Below are 13,893 nucleotides of genomic sequence, written 5' to 3' on the forward strand. Positions count from 1 at the left end.
AAATTCGGGCCTCGAAGCCCATTTCAAAGCCTCACTTCAAGTCCACTCCTACAACTACACTATAGTTGACTAGGACCAACATTTCAAAACTTTGCCATTTTTCAAACCTCACTTGACACAAGTGGCACACTCCGACTTCACGAGTCGAGTTTTTTCTTTGAGTAAGTGTGCTAGAATGGTCGACCATGTTTTGATTCGTCATCGATCTCTTGTCCAGTTTCCAAGATGCCTGAAACTAGCACCACAAGCGACAGTCGACCCAGGAATGGTAATGATCAAATCCTAGCTGCGCTCGCTCGTCTCCAAACTAGCCAAGACCAAGTGTATGATCGCTTCAACACAATCGAGGGCCGGATTGTTGCTGTAGAAACTAGGCTACCTCCTGCAGAAAATGAAGTGTCTAAATGAATTTGTGAATTAATTTGTGAATGACAACCCTCCACCTTATGTGGGACCATAAGAAGCTAAGCCAACCCTCTAGTAGGTCTTACTGAAGCTGAGAAGCGACTCCAATACTTGGAGGAGCAATTGATTTACGTCAAAGGGGATGATATTTATAGGGAAAACAATCGGAAGTATGAGGCCGTGAGTGCCAAATTGCCAACCAACTTCAACATGAAGGATATCCCGAAATTCAAGGGGCATGAAAACCCTTTAAACCATATCCGTGCTTTCAAGGACTACATGTCTATCAAAGGCATCAAACTCGAGATGTTCTTAAAGATCTTTCCTTCATCTCTTGACACCATCCCTAATCAATGGTTCTACTCCCTAGAACATAAGAAGATTGCCACCTGGGATGACGCCGCAATTGAGTTCGCTAAACAATACGCTGACAATGCCGAGATCCAAGTCAACATACGCACTTTAGAGGTTCTTACCCAAAATGAGAAAGAAGGTTTCACTGAGTTCCTAAGTAAGTGGAGGAAGACTAGTACCCAACTTGTCGAACGTCCAGATGAAGCTACCCTCGTGGAAAAATTCGTGGACAACCTGAAGCCCATTTACGCAAGTCACTTGACAAGAATTGAAGATGACATCCGTAAAGGACTCTTGTCCAAAACGGTAGGTCGTGGATATCAAGGCTCCACAAGTCGTTCCTACGGCTCTACTAGCAAGATTGATGAGGTTAACCTCCTTAACTCATCAAAGAAGAATAACCCACAAAGGATATTCACGAACATTGGCGATACGTACTCCAATGCATTGAATAGATTGATGAAATAGGGTAAGCTCCAACCCATAGGGCCTACACCTGATCCAGAAAAGAAATCCATGTTCTGGGACGAAAATTCATACCGCGAGTATCATAGAGGTAAGGGACACGATACAGAGAAATGTTACAAGCTAAAGCACGTCCTTCAGGACATGATTGAAGACGGTCGCCTACCCATACCGCGTGGAGGTAAGCCTAACAATACTCAGAATCTTCTTGGAGTTCTGATGATCACAAGTGAAGAATCTAACTTAGATTGTTCACACCTCATTTCTCCAGTCGAAGAAGAGATCCATGCAATAGAAAGTGAAGGGAGTTATTCCACCATTTCCCCTACTATCACCAACTTTATCGCATGGGCAAAGAGTGTGAATAGGCAAGTCTCAGAACTAGAAAGTGTAGTGGCATCCCTACGTAATCCAAGTACAATACCTAAGGAACGCGCGCCACTAAATCTCTCTCAAAATCCTACAATGCAAGAAGTAGTAGCTGTGGTTGATGAGCTAATCGACCAAATCATCCACTTAGAAGCCGAAATCATAAGGTTAAGAGAGCTTGCTACTATCAATGGAGTATGGGCCGATGACGATGAAGATGAATACCTCACTGAACACTACCTAGTCAAAATCAGTGAAGAAATAGTTAAAAATAGTGAGGACCAAGATATAGACCACCTTACTCGATCAGGGCGTCCATATCAAAACACCTCTCAAAATGGTCCCATAGCTAATGGTCCAATTACCAACACCAACGTTGTCACACCAAATGATGGCGAGGATACCTCTACTTACCATTTACTAAAGCAACTACAAAAGACAAAGGCTGATCTTTCAGTCTGGCAACTAGTTGCAAGTTCATTCCCTCATCGCCAAGCATTACTGTAAGCATTGGCTAAATTAAACGTGGCACATAACTCTACACCTGATGACGTAGTCAACTTGGTCTTCCAAGATTCAACTAAGCTAAGTAACCCAGTTACTTTCTCGGATGAAGATTTACCACCTTTCGGCGCTAGTAACAACTTGGCTCTATACATTACTGTCATTTGCTTAAAGAAGAATATGCCAATGACTTCAGTAGATGACGGCTCTGCGGTCAACGTCATACCATTGAAAACGACATACAAGTTAGGCATAAAAGAGTCAGATTGGACCCCTACCAGTCAAGGTGTTCGCGCATATGATGGTACACGACGAAAAGTTGTAGGACTAGTCAACCTTACCATAGCCACAGGGCCGATTGAGCGAAAGGTTAACTTTCAGATAGTGGACATTGAAGCATCCTTCAACATACTTCTGGGAAGACCTTGGATTCAAGCTTCAAAAGCGGTAACATCCACCCTCCATCAGAAAATCAAGATCCCACTGGATGGCAAAGTGGTGACAATCACTGATACCGTCGTTTCAGTACCAAAAATAAATACCTAGCTACTACTAACAAAAGTCAGCGGTAAGTAGGGTCGATCTCCACAGGGAGGCGGTCACTATCTACTTGTCTATTCGGTCTGTCTAAGTCACAAGTTGGGGGTTTTGAGTTGTTTGACTAAACTAAATAAGATAAAGCAAGAGAAATAGAAATGAGGGGAATTAACAAGCAAGGGAGAGAGGACTAGGATTTCGGGTCATCAATGAACGTCAGTCAATCGCAGTTAAGGTCACAGATCAGTCGATGTGTCGGTCTAAGGGGCAATAAATATCTCTTTTCGGTCTCAATTCGCCCTAAAATGCTATTAGCTTAACTTTCGCCCTCACTAAAGCATCCTATTGTTCATTGTAGGCCTCACCCCTTCCAACCTTTCGGTCTAGGTCAAGGCTTACCAAAATTAAAAGGCTAATTGCATCGATTCAATCAGCTAGATACAATTAAGGGCAGTGATTAACAACAAAGACTAAAACAACAACGACCAATCTATAAACTAATTAGCAATTAATATTCATCCATTGAATCACCTAATCCTAGCAGAGAAATTAGCTAGACATAATAAAAGTAAGAACAAAAGCAAAGGGGAAAGAAATAAACATTAAATAAAATGAGAGAAAAGGGAAAGAGAATGTTACAGTGGAAGAGATCCAGAAAATAGAGAGAAAATAATATCCAGCAGTAAAACAGTTGACAAGAGAGAGAACAGAGTTCTCAATGACGTCTCCCCTTCTTATTTATAAGAAAAATAGGATTTTATTTAATCTAATGACGGATTAAAGCTAAAAAGGTCCGAGCCCAATATAAACCACTCGATCGAACACTTTTAAACTACTCGATCGAGTAAAATAAAGGTTAAACCACTCGATCGAATAGAAAATCTACTCGATCGAGTAAATCCTAAAATGCAACTACTCGATCGAGTAGAAAAAGGACTCGACCGAACATAATTGTACTCGATCGAGTACTTTCCAGCGCACAATTTCCTGCTTTGCGTACTGAACTTCAAATGGTTGCCATTTCTTCGTTACTTGGGCAAATAGGGCGATTCCAGTGGCGTTGGAAAGCTAAGAGGACAAGCTTTCATCTCTAATTTAAATCACCTGAATATCAGTTGTAGAACTCGAGATATGGCTCTTCAAAGTAGGCACTAGTAATTTGAAGTTCTTCCTTTGCTCGCCTAGCTATCTTTCTTCTTTGCGCATCTCAAAATAGCTACATTCCCGCTCCAAATTCACTCTTCCTCCAAATGCATGCTAAACGGATGGTAAAAGGCTTGAATTCACTACTTTCTGGTTCATTCCTGCAAATAAGACAAAATAAACCAAAGTAGCATATTCGGGGCATTTCGTAGCATAAAACTACGATAATAACATCGAAATACGTGCATAAAAAGGCCTAAAAGGACTATATAAAATGCACGTATCAAATCTCCCCAAACCAAACCTTTACTCGTCCTAGAGTAAACTAAATGCAAACTAACGGAACGGAAAAGATAACTCAGAGCTAGCTATTACTTGTCTACTTAAACCAGTTTAATGCAAACTAAGATCAACAGTTACAGCTACAATGGTCATTACGCAAACGAATTATAAGATGTCCATAAATAAAGCTGACCTATCGACCCTGCAAGACCAACAAAATCGGACTCTCACGTGGTCACTCTTCTCTCCTGAAGCAAAGGGTGAAAGTATATGTATAAAAGAGAAAGAGAAAACAGTCACTCACCTAGACTGCGACCTACATAACATGCATGCAACAAAAATGATAGACGATTCAAGTACTACACATACATTCCAACCAACAATGTCTGTCACAGCTGAGGGCTTACAAATGATATGGGAAGGTGAGGTTCAGGTGAGAAAAGGCAAAACAAATTATGGAAATGTGAAGGTAAAGCGTCAAGCTAGTTCCTAAACAAGGTCATATAAGACCATCCGAATCTTAACTGACTGTAGAATAAACACAAGTGCCCTTCTTTGGCACAAAACTCACTACCCAATACACAATCTCCTCAAAATGATATGAATAAAACGGAGGAGTGAGACCGTCACAAGATAGAAATAGGCACAGACGGACTCAAAAATCAAACCAGCTCAAAAATTTTCCAAACTTTTCATTCTTCCCTGGTTCTTCCTGTATACGTGATTTTCACTGATTTTTTTTTCATTTTTTTTTCATTTTTTTTTCTTCCTTTTTTTCGTAAATTTCTCTTTTTTTTTTCAATTCTTTTTTTCTTTTCTCCTTCCGTTATTTACACCAACTCCAATCAAAATGATACGGGCCAAACTGCAGACGGAAAAAGCATACCACAAAAGACATACTAGACTAGCTTGACTAGGCAGGCTCAGTTTTGGATGTAGCTAATGGGTCAAAAAGGCAAGATTTGGCTTAAGTGGAGCTAAATGGGTGAAAAATATAAGAAAAAGAAAATTTGCAAGCACCTCCCTGCATGTGACACCGACCACAAACCCGAACGTATGCAATTGACAAGAAATCGAATTTCATAAATGTGCAAAAGTAATAAACATGTTATGCAAGGAGTACTACTCTCAATTCCTATGTAAACCGGTCATGAATGTCACCAGTTATAAGGCTCTAAAACTCAGAATTTATAGAGTAGGTTGCCAATTTATCAGGTCAAGTCTAAACAGTCAGCTAAATTTGAACAAAAACTCGTAGATATGCGCAAGACTCAGCTAATAATTGTCAATAAAGTGCAAGGCTCAAGTAAAAAAAATGACAAGTTAAAGTTGATGTGACCATAATTTAAGCACATTTAGTCCCCGAATTAGCCTTGTTCCCATGCTTTTTAGTGCATATTTGGGTCATTTATTGTCTTTAGTCCTTTGTTTTGCATATTCTTTGAGGTTTTGTGTCCTTGGTAGGAAAGGAGTGCAAACCTTGCATTTTCATGGCAAAATGAAGCCAAATTGATTGAATTCAATGACCAAGCATCAAGGAGAGACAAGATTAGAAGGCCTTTGTACATACTATAAAAGATGGGCAATGATGAGAAAAGATCCTTGCATCCTCGAGGAAATCCTCAAGGATTCTATGAAGAAAAATGAAGAAAACAAGAAGGAAAGAAGCTGTAAGACAATCCGAGCGGATTGTCTGCAAGACGCCCGTCCAAGAGGTAGAATCCGAGCGTCTTCCCCCTGTGGACGCCTGTCCAAAACACCCCAAATCCGCCCGTCTTCCCCAGCTGGACGCCCGTCCAGAATCACCAGAATCCGCCCGTCCCGTGCCCTGGACGCTCGGATTGTGAGTCAGCCACTTCGTCTTCTACAAGCTTCATGGAAGGATGCGCATATTTTTCTAAGACCGGCGAAAAGGAGACCGGAGTCTCCCTAGAGACCGGCGATTCCTCAAGGACTTAATCGTCATTTAAGCCCTTAGTTAACCATAATTTATGTACCTAATCCCCACTATAAATACCCCATTAGTATAATTAGAAGGGCATGTTCTTCTTAGCAATCTTTAGTGTAGTTAATATCAATCAAATCTCTCTTTAATCTTGTAATCAACATTTAATCAAGTTTTAATACAAGTTTCATTTCCTTAATCTCTCTTTTGTTCATCCTTTATTTTGGGTAATTGAAGATTATTTGGGTTATTATTGGGAGATTGACAACCTTCCAATCAAGCATCAAGTACTTCTATTATTCTTTGCTTTATTATTGGAATCATTAGTAGGTATAATTCTCTTAATCCCTTTTTAATTATTGTTCATTATCTTCATTTATTCATCATGTTTCACTTTGTTGGTATGATTGACAACCTTGCTAGCATGTTCAACATGATAATGAGTGAGTAGTTTCCTTAGCTAGGGTTAATGGGTAATTAAGGGAAACCAACATGGGGAATGATTCATGCTTAATTTAATATGTTTTCATAGTTTATTTGCTTGCTTGTTGTAATCTCAACTTATGCACATGTTATGTTTGATGAAATGTGAGCCTATGAATCCTTGCATTTTTTACCCATCACCTATCTTTTCGATGAGACTTGTAAGACATAAACCAACTCGAGTCTCATTAGACCATGCATATTGTTGAGTAGGGAAGATTAAGTCGACTTGTAGGTGTTGTAAAATCTAATCGATTCGGCTCCGGGACCCAAACTTTCCTAGGATTGTAAGATATAAACCAACTCGATCCATCACAACAATAATTGCTTGCTTATAATTTGAGAATATGTTTGTATGATCAATTCCCATGAATCCCCTATGACCCCATGACACCCTAGTGCTTTTTATCAATTTTTTACATCCTTTTTTAATCATCTTGCTTGTTTACTTGTATTGCTATTTAGTTTAGTGATCTTCTACTTCAAACCCCAAATTGTGACACCCTTAGACACCACTAGTTACAATAGAAAATCTCATCTCAATTCCCGTCCCTTGGGATCCGACCTTTACTTGCCTCTTTACTTATTGTAGAGTTGTTGGTAGAGTTATAAATTGTGTTTTGGTCTAGGTGCTCCTAACGACAAGTACCAAAAACTAAACCTCCCAAGGGAGTCTGACCAAAAATGGCGCCGTTGCCGGGGACGGTGTTAACTTGATTTAGATTTTCTTAAATTGTTTTTAGTTGTGTCTTTCTTTGCCTTAGGGAAGTAAAACTCCTCAAGGTTTGTTCTAATTATTTTCAAGTTGTTCGATATTTTGCAAGATGGACCTTATAGATTGTTTTGTAGAGGACCACTTAAGTATACCTTTCTTCAAAGATCCCATGCAAGCATTGGAAGCCTTGGAAGCAACTGAGGCTAAAAATATGTATTGGGAATTGGAGGTAGATCTTTTTGAGGCCGCTCTAGCTAACAAAGAACTTACTCATGCACAATCCGAATTATTACATAACATCCTTGTGGAAGCATGTCGACCTATAGAAGATGAGCAATCCATCCTAGAAGACATCTTACAAGCTCAAGAGCAAGAGGAATTCGTCATGGAATTCGAATGTAATGAGATTGATGAGAATGAAGAACAAGTGGAATATGCCATGAGAATGGAATGTCTAATGGAGATGGAGCAAATTCTCAATGAACCTTCAAAGGAGGAAAGTGAGGTACAAACCCCTACTTTAAAACCCCTTCCCCCAAATTTGAAATATGCTTACCTTGATGAATTAAAGACCAAACCCGTGATTGTTAATGATAGACTTGATGAAAACCAATTGGGAAAATTTCTTGATGTGTTGAAACAACATGAAAAGGCTATAGGTTATAGTCTAGATGACCTTAAGGGGATAAGTCCCAACTTTTGCATGCATATAATTCATCTAGAGGAGGACCATACACCTACCATTCAACCTCAAAGGAGATTAAACCCCCACATGCAAGAAGTTGTCAAAGGAGAGGTTATGAAATTACTTGATGCGGGAATCATATATCCCATATCGGATTCTTTGTGGGTTAGCTCGTTCAAGTGGTACCTAAGAAAGGAGGTACCACGGTGGTGACAAACGAAAAGAATGAGTTAATACCCACAAGGAAGATCACCGGTTGGCGTATGTGCATTGTCTATCGAAAATTGAATTCCGCAACAAGAAAGGATCATTTCCCCCTACCATTCATTGACCAAATGCTTGAGAGGTTAGCCTCCAACAAATTCTTTTGTTACCTTGACGGGTATTCGGGATTCTTTCAAATCCCTATACACCCGGATGACCAACATAAGACCACCTTCACATGTCCTTATGGTACTTTTGCATATAGGAGGATGCCTTTTGGCTTATGTAATGCCCCCGCCACTTTCCAAAGATGCATGATGAGTGTCTTCTCCGACTACCTAGAGACCATAATGGAAGTTTTTATGGATGATTTTAGCGTTTATGGAAAGGACTTTGACTCATGTTTGCATAATCTTTCTCTTGTATTGCAAAAATGTGAAGATGTTAGTCTTGTTTTAAATTGGGAAAAGTGTCACTTCATGGTCAATGAAGGAATTGTTTTGGGTCATTTAATCTCGGAAAAGGGCATCGAGGTCGATAAAGCTATGGTTGAGGTGATAGAGAAACTCCCACCTCCCGTGAATGTTAGAGGGGTGAGAAGTTTTCTCGGTCACGCGGGTTTCTATCGCCGTTTCATAAAAGATTTTTCAAAAATAGCGAAACCCCTCACTCAACTCTTACTTAATGATGCCCAATTCCATTTTACTGATGAGTGTGTTGAAGCCTTTAATAGAATCAAGGAAGCACTAATCTCGGCACCGATCATTCAACCTCCAAATTGGGAACTACCATTCGAGATTATGTGTGATGCTAGTAACTACGCCGTTGGAGCGGTTCTTGGCCAACGGGTAGGAAGAGCTCTTCATGCCATCTATTATATAAGCAAGACTCTTGATCCCTCCCAAGTGAACTATGATACCACCGAGAAAGAGCTTCTTTCTATTGTCTATGCTTTGGACAAATTTCGTTCCTATTTACTTGGATCCAAAGTATTGTCTTTTTGGATCACCGTGCTCTCCGACATCTCTTGATAAAGAAGGAGGCAAAACCAAGGTTGTTGAGATGGATTTTGCTTCTTCAAGAATTTGACTTGGAAATAAGAGACAAGAAAAGAGCCGAAAATGTAGTGGCGGATCACTTGTCAAGAATTCGGTTTCATGATGAACAAGGAGAAACGCCGATCAATGACTCATTTCCCGACGATATCTTGATGGCCATTCAAACACAACTTGAAAGGCACATCACCCCATGGTTTGCCGATTATGCCAACTATATCGTTGGAAGAGTACTCCCTTCAAATTTGAACTACAACCAAAGGAAGAGGTTCTTATTCGAAGTAAAGAGGTACTTTTGGGATGACCCAAACCTCTACAAAGAGTGTAGTGATGGGCTCTACCGGAGATGCATCCCTCTATGGGAAGTCCAAGGAATCTTGGAAAGATGCCACTCATCACCCTACGGTGGGCACCATGGAGCAAGGAGAACCATTGCCAAAATTCTTCAATCGGGCTTCTATTGGCCTACAATGTTTCAAGACACAAGGGAATTCATCATTCATTGTGATGCTTGTCAAAGAACGGGGAATATCTCGTGGAGGAACGAAATGCCACAAAGGGGCATTCTAGAGGTGGAGATCTTCGATGTTTGGGCGATCGACTAACAAGGTCCGTTCGTGACATCCAATGGGAATAAGTATATCCTTGTGGCCGTAGACTACGTCTGAAAGTAGGTGAAGGCAATTGCCACCCCAAACGATGATGCCAAAACGGTCACCAAGCTCTTCAAGAAAATAATCTTCCCAAGGTTTGGGGTTCCTAGAGCAATCATAAGTGATGGAGGAACGCATTTTCATGAAAAGAAGCTCGCATCCCTTTTGACCAAGTATGGTGTTAAACATAGAACCGGCTTGGGATACCATCCTCAAACAAGCGGTCAAGTTGATGTTTCGAATAGAGAGATCAAGCAAATTCTTGAGAAAGTGGTGAATAAGACCCGAAAGGATTGGAGCACAAAGCTTGACGATGCTCTTTGGGCTTATAGGACGGCCTATAAGACTCCCATAGTGTGGGGTAATATCCGTATAATACCCTTAAATTATAGGACTATAACGTAAATTTAATATGCAAATTATAGTCATAAACGAAATAACAATAGAAACGATAAGGAATAAAGAAACAACCTCGGGTCCTTGAGAATTTGGCCTAAGATCAGAAATCAACAGAGATTTCCTCCTAATTGAAACACCCAAGACCGTCTGAGATTATGCCCTTGTGCTAGAATAGAATTCTCTAATTGCCTTGCAATATTGAGAGAATTTGTGTGAGTTTTTCTTAGATGAGAGATCTAGGTTTTTCAGAGGAAAGCACTCTTCAAAACCCTAAAAATTTTGCAAATGAATCATATCGTTACAAAAGAGAGTGAGCCTCTCTTTTGTTCACTTGATTCGGCCAAACCGAGTCCAAGGGGAGGAAATGGGCTTTTCCATTTCCTCTTCATTTTAACTCGTAGTCCGACATCCAATTCGCTAAATGTATATGACGCGGTTTCATAATAAACTGTCATCGGTTATCGGATATTAAAGCATCAACTAATAATACGGATTAGTTGAATTATTAATACATGTCCGACAAAGACAATATCGTATAATTAATTTATCCAATATACATTAATCAAATATAAATTGCTTATATTTAATTTACGAATTAACCGCTTAATTCGTCTTAGCCATTTTTATTTAATCCGTATTAAATAAAATATCTCAACATCACATTTTGACTAATTATTAGTCAAATAACTCGGACTAACTGGTTAGTCAAAATTGGCATCTATATGACTGTATTTTCATACTGTCACATCTCTCAAACGTATCCTATAGGTGTGACTTTTAGGGACCAGTTGATCACCGCCATCTGTATGACAATAACGTCAAACTTATCTAGCAAGCCAACCGTTATTGATAAACGTGGATCAACTGATAATAATACCAAAAGTATGCCCTTTGATCCTTTTAGAGATTTATAAGTCCTTGCACTAACTGTAAAGGACACCAGCCCCAACACATAGGCACCTCCCCTTACAAGCTTGTCTATGGAAAAGCATGCCACTTGCCAATCGAATTGGAGTACAAAGCTTTTTGGGCAATTCGAGCCCTTAATCTTGATCTCAAATTAAGTGGTCAAACGAGGATGATTCAAATTCAAGAGTTGGAAGAATTCCGACTACAATCTTATGAGAATGACAAGATCTACAAGGAAAGGACAAGATTGCTCCATGACAAGAGGATTAAGCAAAAAGCCTTGCACAAAGGGGATAAGGTCCTTCTATTCAATTCCCGCTATCGACTCTTTCCGGGAAAGTTGAACTCTAGATGGATGGGTCCCTATGTGATCACCGAAGTTGGAAAATATGGGGATTTTGAAATCAAGGCGGAAGATGGAAGCAAATTCAAGGTCAATGGTCAAATATTGAAGCCATACTATGAGGGAGCATTTATTGGAGAGGTCGAGGTCACCTACCTCGGGCCTCCTCATCCTTGAAAGAATCATCAAAGGGAGAGTTTGGTGGAGTCCTCCCTAAACCACCACTTGTAAATATACTAACCCTCTAACTTGTATTTATAATTTTGTTGCATTCCTTTTATCATAAACATAAATTCTTTCCATGAGAGTAAGTGAGGGAGGGTCACTAATGAGTTTTGAATGAAGGAAGGAACCAATTTTCAAGTGTGGGGAAGCTTAAGAATTCCGCAGCAAGGAACCCGAGCGTCTTCCCTGGAATCCGCTCGTCCTGCTGGAATCCGAGCATCTGAAGACGAATCCGCTTGTCTTTTTGCCAGTGCATTTTAAGAAAAGTTCCAGTCACAGAATCCGCCCGTCTTTGGGAAAAGACGCTCGTCCTGCTCCAGAAAAGACGTTCGTCTTGGGCTCGATCCGCTCGTCTTGACTGCGTCAAATTTTTGTAAAAATTAGCTGTAAGAGAATCCGAGCGTCTTCCCTGGAATCCGCTCGTCCAAAAATGACAGAATCCGAGCGTCTTGTGCCCGAGCCCGCTCGTCTTCCTGCGTTCTTCACTCCCGATTTTCCTAATTTTATTACACCCCACCACACAATTTGTGACACATCACCCTTCCTTCCACTTGTATTATAAAAACCCACCTCCTTATGACTCCAAAGCATATCTCAAACACTCTTTTACCCCATAAAATCAAAAAGCCCCAAATTTCTAGGGTTTCAAAGGCAACATTCAATCTAGAAAGAGCATCTTCATACTTTAATATATCAAAAATTCCAACTCAACAATCAAAGAATGGCACCAAAAGGATCTTCCTTTAGGGATAGGAGAAGACCAAGAGTAAGGGGAAGCTCTTCTACCTCCCACATCAACACCTTAAGGAGGGAGCATGAAGAAATTGTGGATCTTACAAGGCTTGATGACTTCTCAAATGTTGAATTCGTCAATGATGTGCAAAGGCTCGTTTTCCACCGGCTTCTTCGTAAGAACATTCTCCCTACTAAGTTTTTATGTCATAAAACTTTAAAGAAACTTGGGATTTATCATCAAATGGAAGCTCTTTTTGAAGTGTTTGGTCTCTCGACCCTATTCCACATGCACGAGCAAACTTACCAATCCCTTATGCTTGAATTTTTGAGCTTCTTGAAAATTACAACCTTGAATAGAACAATATGCATAGAATTTAGGTTGGAAAGTGTTTCAAGAATGATGACTCTAGTGGAATATGCTAATGTGCTTGGTCTCGATGTCTCGCCTACCCGGACATCAAAACCAAAGAGATATAGTGTTGCACCCCTATGGAGGGCCATGACCGGCCGAGATTTCATGTACATCAAGGAGTGTCTAGCTTTCCACATTCAAAATCCTATTTTGAGACTTGCTTACCGGTTCCTTTCCGGCACACTACTTGCTCGCCAAGACCCGGCCATAGTGAACGAACTTGACCTTGTGTTCATGGAGTCTTATCTCAATATCCAAGGAAGGGGTGGGTACCACTTTAATGCGCCTCTTGTGCTACTCGAAAAATGGGCAAAGTTTAGGAACGGTGATGATGACGGGATGAAACACATTGTTAATGGAGGGCTCATTACGAAGATTGCAAAGCATTTCAATCCAAAATTCAATGAGAATAATGAGTATGCTCCTCTTTCCGGAAATACAAGGATAAATGAAGACCTCCTTCTCATCCATCATCATTGGATAACCCTTGAGAGGGTTGATAAAAGGATCAAGTGGATAACGAAAGGAAGTGATCCAATCTACCTACCAATGACCAGCCTACCAAGAATCTCACCAAGAAGGGGACCTTTATCACCAATCCCATCCTACCTCATCCCTACAAACCCAACCCAAGCAAGGCAAGCACCACCACCTCCAAATCCCCAACAACAACAACAACAACAACAACAACAACAAGAGCAACAACCTCAAGATGAGAAAATCAAAGTGCCTCCATACCCATTTCCTTATCAACCGTACAACCACCCCAACCCCTTTATCCTTCCCCGTGATGACTTTGTAACGGGAATTCTAGAAGATTTGCACTTCCGACAATATGAAGCTACCGTGGACAATTATTATGCACTTTACCCTCAATACCACGATATGATTCAAAGGGGGAATATTAGTGAGGAGGGAGCATTTCCCTCTTGGGCACAAATGGATTTACTCTTCCCCAATTCGGAGAGGGCAAATGAAGGGGCAAACGGGCGACAAGAGGAAGGGAGCAACAATTCTTGCGGAGGGGACACGGTGGAGCTTGGTAGTGAAGAGGACGAGTTCATGGACCCG

This window comes from Silene latifolia, chromosome 3 (assembly GCF_048544455.1).
Source record: "Silene latifolia isolate original U9 population chromosome 3, ASM4854445v1, whole genome shotgun sequence".
NCBI classification, from domain to species: Eukaryota; Viridiplantae; Streptophyta; class Magnoliopsida; order Caryophyllales; family Caryophyllaceae; genus Silene; species Silene latifolia.